The sequence below is a fragment of the Sminthopsis crassicaudata genome, chromosome 3 (genome assembly GCF_048593235.1).
Source record: "Sminthopsis crassicaudata isolate SCR6 chromosome 3, ASM4859323v1, whole genome shotgun sequence".
NCBI lineage: Eukaryota > Metazoa > Chordata > Mammalia > Dasyuromorphia > Dasyuridae > Sminthopsis > Sminthopsis crassicaudata.
In genome coordinates this window covers 190,586,277-190,610,653 of record NC_133619.1, presented here as the reverse complement: position 1 = coordinate 190,610,653, position 24,377 = coordinate 190,586,277, and the positions used below count along the sequence as shown (strand labels likewise).

The 24,377-nt window shown below is 32.0% G+C and overlaps 1 protein-coding gene across 3 annotated transcripts in view; it reads left to right on the top strand.

Annotated features, from left to right (window-relative positions):
* Positions 1-10,824: 10,824 nt before the first annotated feature.
* LOC141560943 (endogenous retrovirus group K member 5 Gag polyprotein-like) overlaps positions 10,825-24,377 on the top strand; it is a 139,268-nt gene continuing 125,715 nt past the window's right edge. Inside the window, exon 1 of one of the 3 annotated variants that reach the window (XR_012487913.1) lies at positions 10,825-10,938. The gene's annotated coding sequence lies outside the window, so the exon portion shown is untranslated. The remainder of the gene's footprint in view (positions 10,939-24,377) is intronic. The other 2 variants (XM_074299783.1, XM_074299784.1) reach the window with 2 other exon arrangements.

Here is a 24,377-nt window from a genome sequence, read left to right as displayed (position 1 = left end):
GAAGGAATCTCATGCAATTTACTGTTGTTTCCAATGTTAACATATACACCAATTAAAAAGCTATTTTAAAAATCAGTATTTTACCTTGTGATATTCTAATTGATATTCTAATTCCATTCAAATTATTAATTGCTTTTGCAAATCAATCTTTCTTGTTCCTGATTTTTAAAATAACCATTTTTTTATTATTATTAAACTTTAAGATTCACTATATAGCTAATATCTAAATAACTTTGGACCAAAGTTCATAAAACTTATACATATGCCCAACAGAACTGACAAAATTTGAAAGCATAATTCGTTATTTTCACAAATTACCCAATGTACATTTTTAGAAAGCAACATATTTCATCTAATTAGGGGATACAAAAATGTGACCCCTTAAGGTAAGCTACCAGAACCTTTTTTTAATAACCTAATATTTAAAAATCAAGTTAAATGCAAATTTAAATTTCCAGTATTAATGTTTCAATATTTTATTATTCAATATTCAAAAAGTCTAAGATCTTGTGTTTAAAATAAACAAATGTAAAACTGATGTAAAAGCCAATCACTATAAGTTGTTTCTATTTAACAAAGTTGTAGATTATCAGTAAACTCATTCCTTCATTGAGACCTATGTAACTCAAACAAGTTATTCCTTAATTTTACAAATTTGTTTTTTACAAATTTTACAATTTTACAAAAATTTAAGAAGTTTAACAAATTTACAAATTAAGAGAAATTCCAGAGAAAGATTCTACTTCCTGTCTGTTTGCTTTCTTTGATTGGCCTCTTGTACCTAACCCACACTCAGAGATATATACTCTCAGATCTTCAGGTTTTTAAAGTGCAAATCTGATCCAGATAAGGTTTTACTTTTGTTTTGTTTTGTTTTGTGAATCAGACTAGGCTTTCAGACTAGGCAGTTTGCAGCCTGATTTTAAATGCAGCCAAGCATTTTTCTGTTTTTCCCTAAACTCCCCAAATCCTGTTAACAGTCAATGCAAAGAGATTTCAATTTGCAAGTCCCTTTAATTTAAAATTACTTTTACTAACATATTTCAAATAACATTTTAAAGAAAAATCAAATATGAAACAATTATTTCCAATAAATCATCTAAGCATTCACATAGCATTTGTTTTATGCTAAGTACATTTGCAATCATGTTATCCTCACAACAACCAACTATTTGCCTTTACAGATCAGAAAACTGGGCAAAGATAAAATTACTTTACACAAAATTACTTACAAAGATAAAATTAATTACATAATTAATATATTAAAATATCAGATGCAGAGGCTGACTGACATTTCCCTTGGCTACTCCTTTTGACAGAATAGAATTAAATTGACAAATCAACTTAGACTTAGTCAGTCTGACCCCATAATCAACACCATCTTTAAAATCTTCTTGAAAATTACTCAAAAGGTGGTGGGATGAGGGGAAGATGTTCTTTCCCATGTTACAGAAACAGATATGTATCCTAACATCCCAGAGACACCCTGAAAGGAGTCACTGTCACACCTGACTTTTCCAACCCACTCTCACCAGATGTCTAGATTCAAAACGGAACCAGAGATTTTACTTATTTCTGGAGAATTTATTAATCCACAATCACAGAATAAGGATCTCAGTATATTGAGGTATACTAAGGAGAAGACATATACTAAGACCGAAAGACTGAAACTGTTCATTTCCAGGGCCCTGAAACATCAATAGCGGCCTGCTGTCCTGAAACTCAAAGAATAGTCTATTCTTCCATCCTCTTCCAAGGTTCCAAGAATTTCATTGGCAACAAAGAATGCCAATAATCTCACGGGGGCCTCTAAATGTGCTGAAATGGATGCAACATAAGACAGAAATTTTGGTATAGAGATTTAGTGAAATGCATGGCTGCATGGGGGCAGGAAGGGTTCCAAATCCAAGCAAATATTAATGGAAAGAGAGTCGGCTTATAATGAGCAAGAATTGCAGGAAGGAAGGAAGGAAGGAAGGAAGGAAGGAAGGAAGGAAGGAAGGAAGGAAGGAAGGAAGGAAGGAAGGAAGGAAGGAAGGAAGGAAGGAAGGAAGGAAGGAAGGAAGGATTCCAATGCTCTTAAAGGGAATTCTTGAATGAAGTCCAGAAGAATTTTGACAAATTCCACCTCTCATCAAGCTCCCAAATTAACCCAGGCAAAGTACAAACTCAGAGGTTGAGTGCAGCCATGGATTATTTTTGTTTTTTATTATATAGCTTTTTATTTACAAGATATATGCATGGGTAATTTTACAGCATTGATAATTGCCAAGCCTTTTGTTCCAATTTTTCCCCTTCTTCCCCTCACCCCCCTACCCCAGATGGCAGATTAACCTATACATGTTACATATGTTAAAGTATAAATTAAATATAATATATGTATACATGTCCAAACAGTTATTTTGCTACAAAAAGAATCAGACTTTGAAATAGTGTACAATCAGCCTGTGAAGGAAATCAAAAATACAGGCAGACCAAAATAGGGATATTGGGAATTCTATGTAGTGGTTCATAGTTATGTCCCAGAGCTTTTTGCTGAGTGTAACTGGTTCAGTTCATTACTGCTCTATTGGAACTGATTTGGTTCATCTCATTGTTGAAGATGGCCACATCCATCAGGATTGATCATCATATAGTATTGTTTTTGAAGTATATAATGATCTCCTGGTCCTGCTCATTTCACTCAGCATCAGTTCATGTAAGTCTCTCCAGGCCTTTCTGAAATCATCCTGTTGGTCATTTTTTATAGAACATATATTATTCATATACCACAATTTATTCATCCATTCTCCAATTGATGGGCATCTACTCAATTTCCAGTTTCTTGCCACTACAAAGAGGCAGCCATGGATTATTGATATGAAAGAAAAGCCAAAAAGACAGAATTTCTGAGTAATTAATAGTCAATTTTTAAAATTTAGATGGCAAATAATAAATGAATAGTGATGGCCAAAGACAAAAAACCGGGGAGGTCATGGAGTTCTTAAATACCTTTGGAAAAGTGGGTATCCCTGATAGGCAGAGATCAACTCTGATTTATAAATAATTACTGAGAGGGTGAACATATCACTGAAGAAGTGGGCCAAAAGTCTTCAGTATCTCTTGCCAAGAACTTAACTTGATCTTGAGACAGCTTCTAGCACTGCAAACAAAAGAATCTATCTTCCCCCAGATCCTTTAATATTTCCAATTTTCCAAGCAGTTTTTGTCAAATAGTGAATTCTTGTCCCAAAAACTGGGGACTTTGGTTTGTCAAAAAACTAGATTACTAAAGTTATTGACTGTTTTGTCCTGTGAACCTAACCTATTCCACTGATCAACTAGTCTGTTTCTTAGCCAATACCAAATGGTTTTGGTGACTGCTGCTTTATAATATAGTTTTACAACTGGTACAGCTAGGCCACCTTCATTTGATTTTTTTCCCCTAGTTCCCTTGAAAATCTTGACCTTTTGCTCTTCCAAATGAATTTTGTTGTTATTTTTTCTAGGTCATTAAAATAGTTTGGGGGGAGTCTAGTTGGTATAGCACTAAATAAATAGATTAGTTTAGATAGTATTTTCATTTTTATTATATTTTCTTGATTTATCCAAAAGCACTAAATATTTTTCCAGTTGGTTAGATCTGACTTTATTTGTATGGAAAGTGTTTTATACTTTTGCTCATATAGTTCCTGACTTTCCCTTGGCAGATAGATTCCCAAATATTTTATATTATTGGCAGTTATTTTTAATGGAATTTCACTTTGTATCTATAGCTGTTGGATTTTGTTAGTGATATGTAAGAATTCTGATGACTTATGTGGGTTTATTTTGTATCCTGCAACTTTGCTCAAGGTGGGGATTATTTGTAATAGCTTATTAGTAGAATCTCAGGGATTTTCTAAAAATATCATCATATCATCTGCAAAGAGTGATAATTTGTTTTCCTCATTACCTACTCTAATTCCTTTAATACCTTTCTCAACTCTTATTGCCAAAACTAGCATTTCTAATATAAATAGTAATGGTGATAATGGGCAACCTTGGTTTACTCCTGATCTTATTGGGAATTGTTCCAGTTTGTCCCCATTACATATGATGCACACTGAGAGTTTTAAATAGATGCTACTGACTATTTTAAGGAAAAGTCCTGTCCCTATATCTCAAGTATTTTTAATAGAAATGGATGTTGGATTTAATCAAATGCTTTTTCTGCTTCTATTGAGATGCTCATGTGGTTTTTGTTAATTTGGTTATTGACATGGTCAATTATGGTAATAGTTTTCCTAATATTGAACCAGCCCTGAATTCCTGATATAAATCCTGCTTGGTCATGCTGTATTATCCTGGGGATGATTTTCTGTAATCTTTTTGCTAATATTTCATCTAAAATTTTTCATCAATATTCATTAAACAGATTGCTCTATAATTATATTTCTCTGTTTATAGCCTACCTGATTTAGGTATCAGTACCATGTCTGTGTCATAAAAGGAATAAGTAGGAGTCCTTCATTCCCTATTTTTTCAAATAATTTATATAACATTGGAGTTAATTGTTCTTTAAATGTTTGGTAGAATTCACATGTACATCCATCTGGTCCTGGGGATTTTTTCTTAGGGAGTTGATTAATAGCTTGTTCTATTTCTTTTTCTAAAATGGGACTACTTAAGAAATGTATTTCCTCCTCTATTAATCTGGGAAGTCTATATTTTTTAAGGTAGTCATCCATTTCACTTAACTTAACAAATTTATTGGCATAAAGTTGGGCAAAGGAACTTCTAATTATTGCTCTAATTTCCTCTTCATTGGTGGAAAGTTCTCTTTTTTCATTTTTGAGAGTATCAATTTGATTTTCTTATTTCCTTTTCTAATCAAATTTATCAAAGGTTTATTTATTTTGTTGGGTTTTTTTTCATAAAACCAACTCTTAGTTTTATTTACTAATTCAATAGCTTTTGTACTTTCAATTTTATTAATTTCTCATTTTAATTTTAGAATTTCAAGTTTAGTATTTGATTGGCAGTTTTTAGTTTGCTTTTATTAGCTTAAGGCGCAAGCCCAATTCATTCATCTTCTCTTTCTCTATTTTATTCAAGTAAGCCTCTTTAGATATAAAATTTCCCCTTATTACTACTTTGGCTGCATCCCATTAATTTTAGTGTGTTTTCTCATTGTCATAATTCTCTTTGGTGATTATTAATTGTGTCTATGATTTGTGGTTTCACAGCTTCCAGTTACTTTTTGGTCTATTTACCCCTGTTTTTTGTTGAATGTATTTTTTATTGCATCGTGATCTGAAAAGAATGCATTTTCTATTTCTGCCTTTCGGTATTTAATTTTGAGGTTTTTATGTCCTATTATATGGTCAATTTTTGTATACATTCCATGAACAGCTGAGAAGAAAGTATACTCTTCTCTGTCTCCATTCAGTTTTCTCCAAATATCTATCTATCATGCCTAATTTTTTTTTATAATATTCTATTTACCTCTTTAAGTTCTTGCTTATTCGTCTTGTGGTTTGATTTATCTAATTCTGAGAGTTCAAGGTTGAGATTTCCCAGTATTATGGTTTTGCTGTCTATTTCTTCTTGCAACTCTCTTAATTTCTCCTTTAAGAATTTATATGCTATACTACTTGGTGCATATATGTTTAGTATTGATATTGCTTTCATTGTCTATGCTTTAGCAAGATATGGTTTCCTTTCTTATCTCTTTTAATTAGATCAAATTTTGCTTTTGCTTGATCTGATATAAGGATGACTACCCCTGCTTTTTTACTTCACCTGAAGCATAATAAATTCTTTTCCAACCTTTTACCTTCTCTCAGTATGCATTACCCTGCTTTAAATGTGTTTCCCATAAACAATATATTGTAGGATTCTGGCTTTTGATCCAGTCTGCTATCTGCCTCTGCTTTATGGGAGAGTTCATCCCATTCACATTTATGGTTAAAATTATTAATTCTGTATTTCCTGCCATCTTATTAGCCCACATTATGCTTTTCTTTTTCTTTCCCTAGTTACCCCCCTCCCCAGTATTACACTTATGGGCACCACTTGCCTCATGCAACTCTCCCTCTTTAGAATCCCTCCTATCCCCTCTTTGAGTCCCTTTCTCTTTCTTATACCTTTACTTTATTACACTTTTCCTTTTCCCTTCGCCTCTCCCACTTTTTTAGTTAGGTGAGAGAAATTTCTCTGTAAACCAATTATGTCTAATATTTTCTCTTTGAGCCAAATTTGATGAGAGTAAGATTCACACAATGTTCCTCCTCCCGATATTCCCTCAGATTTGATAGTTTTCCTTTGCCTGTTTGTGGGATATAATTTCCTTCTTTTTATCTCCCCTTTTACCTTTTCCTGATACTATCCCCTTTCCACTTCTACTTCCATTTTTTTTGTATTATTACAGTAAAATAAAATTATATACACACTCTTTATGTATGTCCATAACAGTTCATTTTATATTTTATGCTTCTCTTGAGTACTATATTTGAAGGTCATTTTTTTTGTTTAGCTCTGGTTTTTTCATTAGGAATAAATGGAATTCACCTGTTTCATTGAATGTCCAAATATCTATCCCTGTTCTGTAGAGGAAGCTGGTAACCTCTTTGCACTGAAGGCAGACCCTAAAGGCTTTTTAAAAAAATGAGTAAAAAAATCAAAAAGGACAATTGATAGCTTCTATACAGAAAGAGACCAGGTTTTCAACCCTGAGGAAATTAATAGTAGACAATCTCTAGAGAAAACAGCAAAGCAGGATGTAACCTGGTCCCCATCACACAAAGCTCTCCTAGAAGAAATTATAAAAAATCTTAAGAGAACTCGAAGAAAAATGGGGAAAGGAAAGAGAAGCTATGCAAGAGCTGTGAATTGGAAATGTGAATTGGAAAAGGTAAAGAACTCCCAGGAAGTGCAAGAAAACACATGTGAATTGGAAAAGGTAAAGAACCCACACTTAACACTGTACACCAAGATAAAGTCAAAATGAGTTCATGACCTAGATATAAAGAATGAGATTATAAATAAATTATAAGAACATAGCATAGTTTCTTTCTCAGACTTGTGGAGATGGAAGGAATTTGTGACCAAAGAACTTAGAGCTCATTATTGATCACAAACTAGAAAAATTTGATTATATCAGTTATAAAGCTGTTGTGCAAACAAAATTAATGCAGACAAGATTAGAAGGGAAGCAATAAACTGGGAACACATTTTTATAATTAAAGGTTCTGATAAAGCCTTCATTTCCAAAATATATAGAGAATTAACTCTAATTTATAAGAAATCAAGCCATTCTCCTATTGATAAATGGTCAAAGAATATGAACAGAAAATTCTCAAATGAAGAAATTGAAACTATTTCTAGCCATATGAAAAAATGCTCCAAGTCATTATTAACCAGAGAAATGCAAATTAAGACAACTCTGAGATATCACTACACACCTGTCAGATTAGCTAGAATAATAGGGAAAAATAATGCTCAATGCTGAAGAGGATGTGGGAAAACTGGGACACTGATACATTATTGGTGGAACTGTGAATACCATTCTGTATACATTATACATTATTGGTGGAACTGTGAAGGCATTCTGGAGAGCAATTTAGAACTATGGTCAAAAAGTTATCAAACTGTGTATACCCTTTGATCCAGCAGTGTTACTATTGGGCTTAATACCAAAGAGGTCTTAAAAAAGGGATAGGGACCCGTATGTTCAAGAATGTTTGTGGCAGCCCTCTTTGTAGTGGCCAGAAACTGGAAACTGAGTAGATGCCCATCAATTGGAGAATGGCTGAATAAATTGTGGTATTTGAATATAATATAATATTATTGTTCTGTAAGAAATGACCAGCAGAATGATTTCAGAAAGGCCTAAAGTGACTTACATGAACTGATGTTGACAACAATAGTATATGATGATCAATTTTGATAGATGTGACCCTATTCAAATTACCCATGCATATATCTTGTAAATAAAAAGCTATATTAAAATAAAAAAGAATGTCCATCTTCTTCCCTGGAAGAAAATGCTCAGCTTATCTGTATAGTTTATTCTTGGTTGCATTCTGAGTTTTTTTGTCTTTTGGAATATCAGATTCCAGTCCCTTTAATGTGGAAGCTTCTAGATCCTGAGTGATCCTTATTGTGGCTCCTTAGTATTTGAATTGTTTTTTTTTTTTTTTTTTTTTGGTTTTTTTTTGTTTTGTTTTGTTTTTTGGCTAGTTGTAATATTTTTTCCTTAGTCTGATAGTTCTGAAATTTAGCTAAAATATTACTTGGAGTTTTTATTTGGGGTCTCTTACAGAAAGTGTTTCGACAGTGTTAGGGCTATGGTTTAAAAATATAGAATAAGAAATTAGAGTGGCAAAGCATGAGGAGGTAAATTAGATCAAGGACTTGTATGCATGTATAAATCAAAGATCAAGATAAAGTTGTGAATCAGAGGACAGCCACTAAGCAGAAGTTAGATTCTACATGGATAAGATCCAAGATAAAAGTTTGAGCAAGAAACTTGGTAGACAAGAAATAAGTAACACTCTAATTGTCAAGATTTTTCCCAGAAAGCAAGAAAAAGGAGCAAGAAATGCATGCAAGAGAGAAAACAGAGTAACAGGAGTAGCCTTGGTTCTGAGGCAAGGTTCTGAAGTGCCTAGGAGAATTTTTGTCTTTCTATTTGAGCCTGAATTAGTGTCAGGCTTTTTGTAGCTCAAAGATCATGTAAATGACTGTTTCTACTCAGTAAAAAGAGTGAAGAAGGGGCAATCTGGACAGCTTTTATCTTACTAAAACAAGGAACAATGAGATAGAGCTCAGTTCAACTAAACCGTCCATGAATCATGTAACATTAACCATGAACATGTGACATTACTAGTGAACATGTTTTAAGGTTCTAATTAACTTAAGTTGTTCCCTATTATTAGTAGTATAAGACAAAAATTTGAGGGGAAAAAAGTCAGAGAATTGTATTTATTTTCAATATAACCATGATTCTTAAGAGTAGATCATGAAAAATTTCAGAAAATGGGAATGTTTTTGGAAAGCATTGAGTTAAATAATAATGAACTCAGATATTATGTAAATTCAAAGGTCTTTTTTTCATATAGCTAATGAAAAACATAATCTTTTCAATACTATGCAACCATGGCAAATCATGATTTTTCTACATGAATAAAAATACATTAATTCATCCTATGATATACCGAGTTTAATATTTTGCATAAATGTTTCAGTAATAAGAAGAATAAATAACATTTATATAGTGCTTACTATGTGCCAAGCACTGTGCTAGGTACTTAATTATCTCATTTGATACTCACAATTGCTCTGGAAGATTGGGGTTATTATTATCCCTATTTTATAGATGAGGAAAACAAAGGTTACGATTTATCTAAATTCACATAGCTAGTAAGAGTTTGAGGCCAAATCTAAATTTAAATACTCATGCCATCAGACTTGAGGGTCAACCACTGCAACACCTAGGTGTCCCCACATATTTTCTTTTAAGTGTAACGTCCTCTGGAAATCTCTTTCATTCCTCCATTGAGTGTAAATATAATTCACATATACAGTCAGGGCAGTTATAGCAGAAGATATTTCTGGTTCCTTGCCTGTTCTCAATTGGTGTTGCCCTTAAATCAGATGGTGATAACCTTTGGTCCCTTAATCCTTTACTTCTCCCAGTGGAATGGTCACATGTTAATTTCTTTATTTACCTTAAATATTTATGAACAGAGAAGATCTATTGCCTAATAAGTATGGTACATGCCAAGATAATGTTTAAGTTGAAATGACATTTTTCAAGTTAGATCATTCTTTGCAGTTTGGAAATCATAAATAAATAAGCAATTTATTAATAAGTAGTCTACTTTGTCCAATAGCTAATGAAAATCTGACTGCTTTCATTTGTACCCAAGACTAATTGTGTAGCTCTTCAGTTTTCAGACAATGACATACCTCTGAATGGCATCTACTTCCTCCCATTTTATTATATCTTCTTTTATCACTCTTTATATTTGACAGTCTGTCAAAGAGAAACTTGAAAGTCTCTTTCCCTTTTCACTGCATAGTAGATTGAATTAACTCAACTTAATGGCTTGATATTCCTTTTTTTCCTTCAGTTTTCCCTCAGCTAATGTTTTCTTTTACAATCTGCATTAGCATTTTCTTTTCCTTTCTTTTTTTTTAAATTAAAGCTTTTTATTTTAAAAACATATGCTCCTCTGCTTTTCAAAAATTCTTCCTTCAGACCTATATTGCAATGAAGAACTAAACCCTAACTTACATTGATCATCACATTTTATATATTTTATTAGGTTTTGCACAAAACAATTGTATGGGCAATTGTACGGAGATAGTCTATAACTTCTAGGGGAAATTCATTGTCTCTTTTTAGTCTTTTTCTTTACAACTAAATTACTCAGAGTCTCTGTATCTAATATTAAGTGTGTACTGTTTCATTTATACCTAAAAGGGCTTAAGCTTTACTTTTCATTGTCTCCTTATCACTTGTAATTTTTAGTTTTACTAAAACATTTTACTAGTTTACTAGTTTTACTAGTTTAAGTGGAAAACTCCTTGACTTTAAACAAGCTGTTTATTAATAAATGTTACTTTTATTCAAATTCTGAAACATAACTTCAATATAAGAAATACTGTGGTGACATTTTAAACTGAGAATATAGTTTTAATTGAAATAAAGTAATTTTACATTTTGAAATTCATATTTTAAATTATATACTTCAACTTTTGTAATATTTCAATTTGCTTATATTTTAAAATAACAAAACTCTTTTAAAAACTTATTTCTGTTTGTTTTGCAGATAACATTTCCCTGTACTACTGACCTCGTGTTAACATAAGGACCAATAAAAATGAAATGGAAAAATTTTCCTTTTTTCATCACAATAGCTGTATTCAGCTTATCTCCAAACCCTCCATTACTAGCCCACCTTATTCCAGGTAGGTGGTTTTGAGTTTTGATTTAATCACTGACTTTAGCAATGTTCCTGCTTTGCATTAAATGTTTTGTTTGTTAACTGTGTCCATTGTCTTGGAACTTGCATGTCTTGTCTGAATGAATGTTGGTGTTTTTTTGTTTGTTTGTTTGTTTTCCTTTTAGAAAGAAAGTGTTTATAAATTTCAGGGTGTGGTAATTTTGAGCAAGAAAAGAATGTCATTAGTTCTATTAAAACTTGAGAACATTGTCCTTCATAGTTTCTTAGAGAATAGATCTTTATAAGCTTTGTGGATTAATGGTGTCAAAATTATAATTGGAAAGTGAATACAAAACTTAAAAAATGGAGCAATAAAGTTAAAGCTGAAATTCCTATAGAATAGAGACATGATAATTATAATACTGTACAATGTAGTAATATTAGTATATTTTCCTACCATAGTTACCATTCATAGCTTTGGTGAAGTTAGTGATCTGTTCCTTGTTGAGAGTATTAACCTTATTGATATTCCTGAAGATATCATTGTAACAAAAATATTGTGCACCATTTTATAGTCATTCAATATAACTTGGCAGTATGATGGTATATATAATGAAACAGAATATTTCTTAAATAAAGCTGGAATACTTCTATGTCATTGCCATATGCTTGGAATAAATATACTAGCTTCTGCTTACCTCAATTTATATGTCAGATATTCATATTACCTCCATAATTATATGTATTGTTAGGCTAAATATATATGGTCTTTATATATGAAAATTTTTACAGAAAGTGGATCCTGAAATTTCAATGTTTATTTGGGATTCTGTGAATAGGGAATGGCCTAGCATATATTAGCATTTTAGAAGTGAGTTGACATAAATAAGTTTGTCAGTGTCATGTATAAATATTGTGTTGAAGTGTTATGATGTCTGGAGTGAATTGTTACTTCAGTATAATTAAAACTCTAAAAGTTACTTTCAGTTGCATTCTTCCTTTCTCTCATTTTTCTGTCCCTTTCCTGAGAAAAATATTTTGGTATTGTTTAAGACAACTATAGTAATCATATAGTAAATAAGCAATTGCAATGGAAGAAAAGTATTATATCTTAAATTTATCCAGAAAAATAGATAGGCCTTTCAAAATTTAATACATAAAAAAATGAAACATTAACCCAATACATAATAAAAATGAAAATTTCAAAAAAGACTCCAGTGTTCTTCACTTTCCCGTTTTTCCTTACTTTTTCTTTGTTTCATTATTTGCTGCTTTGCAAAGTTATGCTTATTTCCTTTAGATACATTATATACCATGAGGCACAGAAAAGTATAAGCAGCTGGCAAATTAGTAATATTTATTTTCAGGAAGAATTAAGATACTTATGTTTAAATAAAAGGAAATTAGGTAGAATTTTTCTGAAGTTTTAGGAAAAACAATATAGTGCTGATTGCTAAATATATTTGGAGATATTTCCACAAAATCCAATTGAAAAATACAATCTTCTCCTGTGCTCACTGAATATACTCTTCTAAGATCTGATTTGAAGATCTAATTTGGTATAGTATGTCTCTAGAGACACAGAATCCTTTGACCACTGGTATAATAAATAACATTTTGTATTTGCATAGGATTTTACACCTTTGAAAGTAATTTCATATACATTTTCTTACAGGAGTGTTGAATCAAATGAGTATGCACTTTCACAGAAGGTTAGGTTAGAAGGAACAGAAGAGGTCTTCTAATACAGCACAAACTTGGATAAAAAGTCTATTCTACAAAATATCAATGAATGTTAAGTAACTTAAGAACCCTCTAGAGAAAGGGAATCTGCTCCCTGCCAAGACATCTCTTTCTATTTGGAACAGCAAGATTTTTCCTCTCTTTTTGTAAAAGACAAAATCAACCTATTTGTAATTTGTATTTTATATTTACCTTTTAGTTCTCTTTGCTGGGAAGGGTAATTGCTTCTAAACATAATAGCTCTTCAAATACTTTAAGGCTATGATTATGACTTCTCTACACCTCTTCTTTCTTCTCCATACAAAATATTTTCACCTCCTTGAATTGATCTGGACATCTCCCTATACTGTTAGACTTCTATAGTGTTTGTGCCAACTTGGTATCTCTCAGCAGGGAGAGCCCAATCACTGCTACTCATTTTTAAAATACTCTATTCATTAACAAATAATCTTTCTCCTAGTAGAAGCTGTAAATAATAATAACTAGTATTTATATAGCACTTGAAGGCTTATAAAACAATTTACATGCTGTTCTATGTGATCCTCACACTAATCATGTGAGGTAATTCCTATTATTATTCCAATTTTACAAATAAAGGAAACTGGCATCTGGAGAGGTAAGGTGAACTATGATAGTCATGTGACTAGTCACTATCTGAGGCTGGACTTAAACTCAAATCTTTCTCACTCCAAGTCTAGCACTCTATCCATTATGTCACTTAACTGAAAGTGAACATCATTATATCTTAGAGCATAAAAAGTCAATTTCTCAAAAAATAAGCACCTTCTACCATTACTATACTACTCTTCTATAATAAAAGTCTCATTATTTTTTTAAACTTAGCTCCAAGTCTTCAGTGATCTCTCTTTCCCTTCCATTTTTGTGTTATATGCTTCCACTTTACTTCTTTTAAATAGTAATTCCCTTTCTCCCTTTTCTTTATGCTTCATTACATGTTTTCATTGTTTCCACCTTAAAATCTTTCTAATCATTCAAGGAATGATTCATTCCCTGATAAACTTATGTAGAAAATATGCATTTCTTTAGTCCTTTCCATCTTTCTGCAATGGGAGATAAACTATTTGTGTGTATATTAAGGTATTGTATTACATTAAATTAAAAAAATACAGTCTGTAACTCATAACACATACACACACATATAAATATATATATAAACACATACACACACATATAAATATATATATATGTATATATATATATATATATATATATTCCCATATAAATGAAAAAAATATATATATATACACACATATCATTAGGCTTTTTTTTAAACAGGAGATTATCTTGTTTTCAAGTGAATGTTGTGAAATCTTAGACAGAAGAGGTAATTTGAACATATGTAAGTACATAGATATAGATATAGTTATATATCTATATATCTATATATTGTGTTTTATACTTTTTTTAAAGAATCTTACTCCAGAAATTATTTTAAAGCAATTTACCTGACAAAGACATAATCATCTTTCAAAAGGGGCACCTGCAGATCTTAGTTTACTTCTATAATTGCCTCCATATAGCATCATTGATTTCAGGCAAATCTATCTTTACTGATAATAAAGAACAAAATTACTTTCAGGATAGTGACTATAAAACTATAATTTTGTTAAAAATTAGAAATTAGTATTACTTTTCTATAAAAATAAAAAGTTATAATAATAGAAGTCATAATTACAGAATGCATTTTAGAATTTGTTAATCCTCTCAGGTTATTCCTGCAACTACCTTCTTTGCATAGAATCCCTTGGGAGGTACTGCCTTTTTTTTATTAAAATCATTCCTGAAATGTTTATCTTGTCTTTATAACCTGTAATTCATATATGAAATACACTCTTATTTCTGCAATGATTCTCTCTGGAGTCACAGTATATGTCTACTATGCTAAATTTCTAAACTCTGCTTGGAAAATATCTGACAGGGATGTTTGCATTTTAAGTTGGCTAACATGTTCAGCATTCACCAGATAAGCAATATATGTATGAGCTTTTCTGTTGATGATCATTTTCACATTTATTTTGTACTTTGAGTTAATAAATTTTGGAAGACATTCATTAAAAATGAGAATCATATTTCTGTACATATTTCAATAGTTTTGATATTTTAATGGTGTTTTGATTTGTTAAGCATATCAAAATATGATCTTATTTGGGGGGGAAATAGAAAATTATGATAAGGTTTAAAAGATTTAAAACATCTTTTCTATTTTGCAAAGATGCAAGTGTTATTTCTAGTTTAAAATTCAGGTTCTGATAAGATTTTTTTCCTATCTTCTACCTCTTATCAGTTTGTTTGTTGTGAAAAAATGATAAAACTGATTTGTTATCTCTCTTCTACACTACATTTAACACCTTTCTAAAATATGAGATCCAAAGGAAGGTACCTGAAAGAAATCTACTTTAGAATCAAAGATATTTTAATTAGAATATGTTAAGAGAAAACAAGCTCTGGTAAAATTCTAGAAGTGTTATATAAAATACTAAGGAGAATCAAAACCACCTCACCTTTTTTCTTTTTAAAATTTTACATGTAAGTATGTGGTTATTTCTATGTGGTGGATGTTATGTATTTGTACTGTGCACTTCTAAGCACGTCTGATTTTAATAAATGCATAATACTGGAAGATATTCAGGGTTTTTTTTTTTTTTTTATCTTTTTCCTTCTAATTAGAGAAAAAATGACAAAATGTATTCACAGATTTTTAGCCATCTACTCCAACAATCTCTTTATAGATGAAGAAATTGAATCTCAGAAAAACTGGTTAAGGTAAAATTGATGAGGTAATAGGGAACCTCATAATGATGAGGTAACATGAACCCAATTAATTGAGGTCTAGTGGCAGGATTCGGGATACAGGAAGTCACATGGAGCTCCCCTACAATCCCCTTAGGATTTGACGCAAGGATATAAATCAGGTTTAGTGGCGGCTAGAGTCCCCTGTAAATGAATTTACAGGCCAAAAACCTAGATGGGTAAAAGATGTTTATTGCTAGGTTTGGAAGCAAGGTTAAGGTCTGGTTAGTAAAAGGCATTATATAGAGGAAGATATATGCCGAAAGCGGCGGGTACAGAGAATCTCTGATGCAAGCATCTTAGCTGCCATCTTTCAAATCTCTGAACCCAAGATGATTCTAGCTTTGCTCTTTTTATCTGCTTGAAGAAGTAATGGGCGGAGCTCAGGTTAATTCCTTGAAGGCCAGATTTTTGGCGGGCTTTATCCAAGCCAGCTCAGATTCGGTGGGGAGGCTGGGTACAGCCCAAACTAGTTCCGACCAGATCTTGTATCAAAGGGGGCTGAAAACCCAAACCAATTGGGGGCTGGGTACAGCCCAAACTGGGTCAGATACAGATCTTTTCCCTTAGGAATATCTTGTCCCAAAGGTAGATCAGACAAGGAATCTTAAAGGGGCTATGCCCACTATAAAATCAATCGGGCTAAAGTATTTAGAGATAAGGGAAGTGATAGAGACTAGACTTGAAGTTACTTTCTTTACCTCCAAATATAATGTGCTTAACACTGTACTACTTCCTTTTACAAAAATATGCAAACTAAATGTCCTGATGATACAACCCTTGCAGTAGAACTTCATCGTAAAATAGTATTCCTTTCTAAGTTCTGACCCTAATTTATAATGATAGATTGGGTAGGAAGAGGGATGGAAAGGATGACTATCTTAGTTACTGTGCCCCTTCATTCTTAAAACTATAGACCAAAAGATCCCATCACTACAATTTATTTAATAGTGAGCCAGAAGATACAATTAACTCAAAGCAAAGGCATTTACTCAAATGGCATTTTTTAAACAGTAGCTACAAAACATTGTCCCTATAAATTTGGGGTAATTTTAGCCAAAATGATTAGAAATAATGGTTACACACATATCCTACAACACATAACATAGCCAAGGCAACACATGCCTAAGGCACTATTGATCCATGATATCCTTTGCTTTTTCATGATTTTTTTTTTCTTCCTGGATACAACATTCCTGATAATCAGTTTGATCAAATGTATTTTCTGTATCCATCCCCCTCTCCATTCCTAGTAGCCAAAGCTGACGTACTTTTGCACTCTTCAGAACTGCTTCCCATCTTGAGTTTTTGGCTTAGACCTCTGTTGTTGTGGTGTCCTTTACTAGATTAGGGGAGTAAATGTGTTTCAAATGGAAATAACTGACTGGTAGTAAGGAAAGTGAGGAAAAATTGCTTCAATTCCATAACAATTTTTTTTCTCTTTTTTCATTTTCTTATTTTGTTGCCATCAACTTCCTTTATCATCCTCAATTCTGCCCACTCTCCAAGAATTTTTCCTTTATTTTAAAGAAGTATAGTATAGCAAAACAAATGCTCCCATTGGCCATACCCAAAATGCATGTCTCATTCTTCATCTATAATTCATTACCTCTTTATTTGAAGACAAGTAGTAAGTGTCATTGGAATCAGTGTTCTTAAGTCTTTTGATTTTTTTTTCCTTCATTATTTTGTGCTACTTGTATTTCTACTCTCTGGAATTCTTTGCCATCCCCAATCCTCACAGAGCCCTGGAACCTTATCAGTTCAAAGAGAAGCATAATTGTTCATCCCACACTTCTGCTGACTTCACTAGTAAAAAGTTCCCAGCTATTGATTATCTTTTAGTGGAATCTTAAGTATTTATATATATGTATGTGTGTATATAGGGTTTTTTTTGGCTGAGGGAATTGGGATTAAGTGACTTGTTCAGAACTACACAGATAGAATGCAGGTATATTTTTAAATCATCATCGGAAAACATGTGTGAGATATGGACTTTTATTTGATTTTTTTTACATAATTAATGTAACCAGAAGTTATTGTCAACTAATTTCTAAAAAGTTAATAAATTATTACTTTTTCATTGAGTTATGTTATTTTGATAACATAAAGAAAATTACTCATTTTAATACAATTACAGATATATACATTTATTGTATAAGATATATGTGTGTTTGTATGCTGAAAATAATAAAGCTTGCCATAATTTTTTAGTTTATTTTTTATTTTAACTTAATTTATTTATTAGAACTCAAGGAATATCATAACAACCAATGTAGTCATATTGTAAGAAAGGAAATTCTATTAAAAGCAAAAAAAAAAAAAAAAGTGAGATCTGCCAATTTAGGGAAACAATTTTAAAAAATCATTTCACAGCTTCCACCAATTTTCTCACATCCCTTTTAATATTTATCATTGTCCTTTCCTGCCATTTAGCCAATCTGAGAGGTATAAAGTGGTACAGAGTTGTTTTAATTTGTATTTCTCTAATCAATAGTGACTTTAAGCATTTTTTTATATATCTATATATAATGCTTTAGCTATTTTTAACACTATTACTTAGGAATTATTCCTCCTTAACAGACGCATGGCTGAACATTTCCCTCTTTCTTTCTTTCTTGACTAATAGTGTCAAATTTAAATTCTTTTATTGCTGCATGCTTCTTGACTTTGGATGTGACCTTGATTTATTCATTTTCTCTGTGTGCCAAAGAGCAGATGACAAAGGTTTAGAAATGCCATGAATAGAAGTGTCAGGCCCTGAAAGAGAACAAATATTTAAAGGACAAAAAAAAAAAAAAAAAAAAATGTCCACCTTCTAGAAACTGTCATTGAGCATAGCATGAGATCTTTATAAATAAAATGATTCCCTGCTGTACTTCAGGACAGTACACTGGTCTTTCAGAGTGAGGTTTTATTTAATTGACTGACTAGAAGCAAATTAAGATACATGGCCACCTGAAAGATTCTTAATGAAGAAATGTGTGTTTTTAACCTAGCTGTAGAGGACAGAACCATACAGCTTTGATGATATGGCTTTTGTAAGGAATCTGATTAAAGAAAACTGTATGGACTACATTGACTGTCACCTGATTAAGTCATCAGAAGTTATTGCAACAAACTGAGTGACTCATATGGTTTAGTATAAATAGTTTTTTGTTCCTCTATTATTTGGTAAATAGAAAGTGGTACCATTCTAGATTATGACTGAGAAAGGTTACAGTCATAATTGGGCCTCTAGGTAGAAAAATCTATCTTTTAAAAAGAAAAGGGGGAAAAATAATAATCTCTTTTTGTCTGAGACAACATCATTATTTCATTTCAATGTTTTCTTTCCCTTTCTTTACTAGTTAGGATTTGTCTGTTCTGCTTCCTACGCCCAGATTCAGCTTAATCTAGCCTGCTATGCTCTGTACTCACACATTCATCTTTAACTCCTTCAAATGTGTCACTCAAAAATACAATGTTGATTGTGAGCGTGGGAGGAGGGGAGTATTTTTAAAATATAATTTCTTATCTGTCTTGACTATCAGGAGAGGTAAGTAGAGGTACAACTGGTGAAATTTTAGTCATGTAAAAATACAAAAGATATCAATAAACATGTATTTTAAGACAAAAAAAGGAAACAAAATTAACAACATTGATTAAAATATCAAAAAGTCTGAAGATACATGCAATATGCCCTACTCCTAAGATTCTATCTAGGGAGTAAAATATTTTCTATTTTCTTAAAAACAAAACTAAAAACCTTTTTATCTTGTTTGCTTTAATTTCTAAAAATCATTTTTTCCTTATAATGGTGATAACATTGAAATGCTTTGGAATGTCTAATTCTGTTTACTTTTTTTTTTTTTTAAAGAAAGCCTTCTCTTATTCTTTCTTTGTTTTGTTTATTGATATTTAGATATACTTTGTTAATCTTTGCCCCTTGAAAATAGGCTTTCTTTTGGCCAAAAAAACAAATGAAACAAATTTATTAAATTTTTTTAAAAAAGAAAATATTATAATAAATCAGTTTCCCAACTAGATAATGAAAGAATAATAATATTTTTGAAAACTATTTTCTCCCAGATATGGTCTCAAAATGTCCTCAGATAAGTGTGAAAATCTATTTTATTTTGACATTTAATTTTTGCACATATCTATTCCTATCATATAGAAACCCTGATAGTTTATCACTTAGTCCTGGAATTTCCTAAGGCTCTTAAGAAGGCCATTCTTTTACAAGTTATTGCCACTAATAAATTGATCTAATCTAAATAATGGCTCAACATCCTGATGATCAATATTTTATTGCTTCTGCATTCCAAAACACATTATGAATTATATTCACGATCACTGCAGACATAACAATAATACACATATTATATTACCACTCAGCTTATGGTACTATTTATGAAATAGGATGCCGCTTCAATGATTGTATTTCATTTTTATTAAAATTCACTTTGATTGAATTCATTTTTCACTTTGAAGTGAACTCAAATAGATAGAAGAGTCATTGATCAGTTATCATTCACAAAAGTTCTTTCTCAAGGTCATAGTTGTAACTCGCTATGATTATTCATTGGAACATTGACCTTGCTATTTTTTTTTTCCTCACTTTTTCTTCCCCATCCAGTCAATCATCCCTCCTTATTTCTTTATAGATTTTGGAGAGTGCTATACTATTCATGGTATAGATATAGTATTGCTTATTTAATCTATTCCTGATGTAAATGGATTTTCAGAACTGTGAGCCCTCCTCCCCCCTCTAATGACTGTATGTATATTCCTTCGCACATCCTTCATACAACATAATTACTATTTTAACCTTAACTCTGCCCCAATCTTTCTGTGATGTCATATATATATATATATATATATATATATATATATATAAACAGATGCAATTTGTCCATGTTGAGTTCCCTGAAATCAATCTTTGATATTGGCTTTTATATGTTAAATTTTCTATTAAGTTCAGGTTTGGCTGCTAGAAAGTCCTGAAAATCTGCAAGTTCACTGAATGTCCATTTTTTTCTCATTCAATATTATACATAATTTTGCTGGTTATGATATTTTTGGCCACAGGCCTAGTTCTTTTGATTGTCAAGTAGATATGATTACAGGACCTGCAATCTTTTATTGTGGTTGCTGATAAGTCCTGTCCAATTCTAATGATAACTCCAGTGTATTGGAATTGTTTTTTTGTTTTTTTTTTTCTTGTTTCTTGAAAAATTTCTCTTTGATCTGGGGGCTTCAAAATTTGGCAATAATAATATTTCTATGTGTTTTCCACAAAGAATTTCTTTGAGTTGTTAATCAGTGGATTTTTACTATTGATTAGAGAAATGCAAATTAAGACAACTCTGAGGTACCACTACACACCTGTCAGATTGGCTAAGATGACAGGAACAAATAATGATGAATGTTGGAGGGGATGTGGAAAAACTGGGACACTGATGCATTGTTGGTGCAATTGAGAAAGAATCCAACCATTCTGGAGAGCAATCTGGAATTATGCCTAAAAAGTTATCAAACTGTGCATACCCTTTGTTCCAGCAGTGCTACTACTGGGCTTATATCCCAAGGAAATACTAAAAAAGGGAAAGGGACCTGTATGTGACAAAATGTTTGTGGCAGCTCTTTTTGTAGTGGCTAGAAACTGGAAAATGAATGTATGCCCATCAATTGGAGAATGGTTGGGTAAATTATGGTATATGAATGTTATAGAATATTATTGTTCTGTAAGAAATGACCAACAGAATGAATACAGAGAGGCTTGGAGAGACTTACAGCAACTGATGTTGAGTGAAACGAACAGAACTAGGGGATCATTATACACTTCAACAATGATACTTTATGAGGATGTATTCTGATAGAAGTGGATATCTTCAACATAGAGAAGAGCTAATCCAATTCCAATTGATCAATGATGGACAGAATCAGCTACACCCAGAGAAGGAACACTGGGAAATGAGTGTAAACTGTTAGCATTTTTGTTTTTCTCCCCAGATTATTTTTATCTTCTGAATCCAATTCTTCCTTTGCAACAACAACAACAAAATTTGGTTCTGCACATATATATTGTACCTAGGATATACTATAACACATTTAATATGTCTGGGAATGCCTGCCATCTGGGAGGAGGGGGTGGAGAGGAGGGGAAAAATTCGGAACAGAAGGGAGTGCAAGGGATAATGTAAAAAATTACCTATGCATATGTACTGTCAAAACAATGTTATAATTATAAAATTAATTTTTAAAAAATTTAAAAAAAAAAGAATCAATGGATTTTTTCTATTTTTACTTTCTCCTCATATCTACAACTCCAGAACAATTTTCTTGGATTATTTCTTGCAATATTGTGTCAAGGTTCTTACTTTGGTCACAAATTTTAGACAGTCTAATTATTCTCATATTTTCTCTTCTTGATCTCTTCTCCAAATATGTCATTTTTCTTATGTTTCACATTCCATTTTATTTTTCCATTCTTTAGAATCTGTTTTGTTATTTCTTAGTCTCTCATTGAGACTCTATATCTCCTTCTCTAGTTGGTTAATTTTTTTTTCATAATCTTGTTTTTCTTGGATGGTTTTTATTTTTAGTTTTTTTTTTTCATTGTCTCTCATTTGATTTTAAAAAATTTTTTTAAGTTCATCTATAAATTCTATCTGGGCAGGGAGTTATTTCACATTACTCTGTGGTGTAGAATTTTTTTTTTTACTTTACTATTGCCCCTCTGAAGATGAACCCCAGTCTTCCCTGTTCCCAAAGTAAATTTCTTTTCTTTCTTTCTTTTCTTTCCCCCCCCCCCGAGGCTGGGGTTAAATGACTTGCCCAGGGTCACACAGCTAGGAAGTGTTGTGTCTGAGACCAGATTTTAACTCAGGTCCTCCTGAATTCAGGGCTGGTGCTTTGTCCACTGCGCCACCTAGCTGCCCCCCCCCCCCCCATAGTAAATTTCTATGGTGGGTTTTTTCTTCTTTGCTAGTTCATTTTTTAAAAAGACATACTGGTGTAAGCACCTCTAATTGTTGTAGGTGGAGAAATGGTGCCTCTCTTTTTACTTGAGCTCTCCTTCTGACCAGTAACCAACCTAAACCAAGAGGTCACCCTCCAGTAAGTGCCCACAGCCACCACCTCTTTGCTTCTACACTTACTGGGTATATTGGTTCCTTCTCATACAGAGCCTCATCTCTTCAGCACAGCTGAACCTGACATTCCTAATCAGCAAAGGTACATACTATTTTCCAGGACTCAGACTCCTCAAGCTGTCCAAGAGGTAAAAATGTCTGTAGTTCTTGCCGAGGCTACAGCCAAGCCAGCTCTACAGCAGGACTCCCAATTTGATGCTTTTGTACTTCACACAGATTAATCCCTAACCCAGGGTCTTTCTTCAGATTTTCTTGGACTGTACCTGGAGAACCCTGCTCTGGCCAGCATCTTCTTGATATTTTTACCAGTTTATATTCACCCTGAAGAGCAAATTTGTTCTATTTGTGGAAGAAATCTGCAGAACTTTAAATTTACCAATGTACTCTGTCATCTTCCTAGAATCCTCCCCTAATCTATGAAAATTTACAAATTGATTAAAGAAAGATAAATTGTTTTTTATAAAATCATGTATTATAACAATGTTTCAAATAAAATTATTTTCCATTAAGTCTTCCTTTTTCAACTTTTTATTTTGTAACTTATATTGTGATATTTATCTATCTTCCTATAATTTTGGATTGTTTGATTTTGTTTTGTTTTTCGTTTTTATTTTTACCTCACTGGCTTTGTATTTTCTCACTTTATGCTTTCCCTTACCCACTTAATTTGGAGCTTTACATTCTTTTTTGTTTCTGTTCAATCTCACCAAAAAAAGCAGGACTTCTCTTTTAGTACTTCTCTCTTCTAGAATATAAATGTGTCTCAGTTTCATCGTTTGCTTTTATAATACGTAACAATTAATACTTGAAGAAGTGAGAACACTGATAGAAAACCATGAATTGTTAAGAAAGTTCTTGATTGAAAAAAATGTACTCTCAGGAGACTAGGCTTTGTAGTAGATAGTTTTAAAAAAAAACACAATTCATTAATTGGTTTAACACGCAGGGAGTTCCTAAAGGTGCTTTAAATAGCTTAAAACTATACTAAGATTTTTGGGATCCCTGTATATTTGTATCTTAATCCCCTTTTCTTGAATTTTCAATCATTTTTTATGTTCTCCTCATGAAGATATTTAATACCAGAGTATTTCAATTTCTTGTCTTTTACATTTATTATTTAGTTGTCTTTATTTAAAAGTAGTAAAGAAGACTTCATCTATTTTTTGATAGTTCACTTAGATAAGTTACTTTACCTCTTAGTCTCAATTTTCATATATAAAATGAAGAATTGGATTAGGTGATTTCTCTAAGTACTCTTCTACTTTTATATTTTATGAAATATTAAAAACTGAAGTTCCTCAGCTTTATTAAATATATATTCTATAATTCAGGAAAAACATCTAAGTTTGCCTAATATTAATAATTAATGTACTTTAGAAGTAACATAAAGGATATAGAAAAAGGTAAGCCAATCATTGCAAGAGTGAGAAATATCAGATGCAAGTCCTACATGCAGCACAATCAAATTATGTATTATGCATGATGATGATTGAACCCATGAGAATAGACAAATAAAGAGCCAAATGGACCCAGGAAGGGTTTGGAAAGACATCTATTGTTGTGGTTTGTCCTTAGCTTTTGAAGAGGACCTTTGACATCAGGAAGGTGATGTCTTTACTTGCAAATGAATTAGATTTAAGTGAGAGAAGGCTGTACAAAGTCACCAGCCTCCAAAGATATCTGAGACCAGTGGCCAGATATAGATGAGTATTACTGGAAATGACCCAGGATGCAGTAGGAGACCTTGGCCATTTTTAAGCAAAGGGGAAAA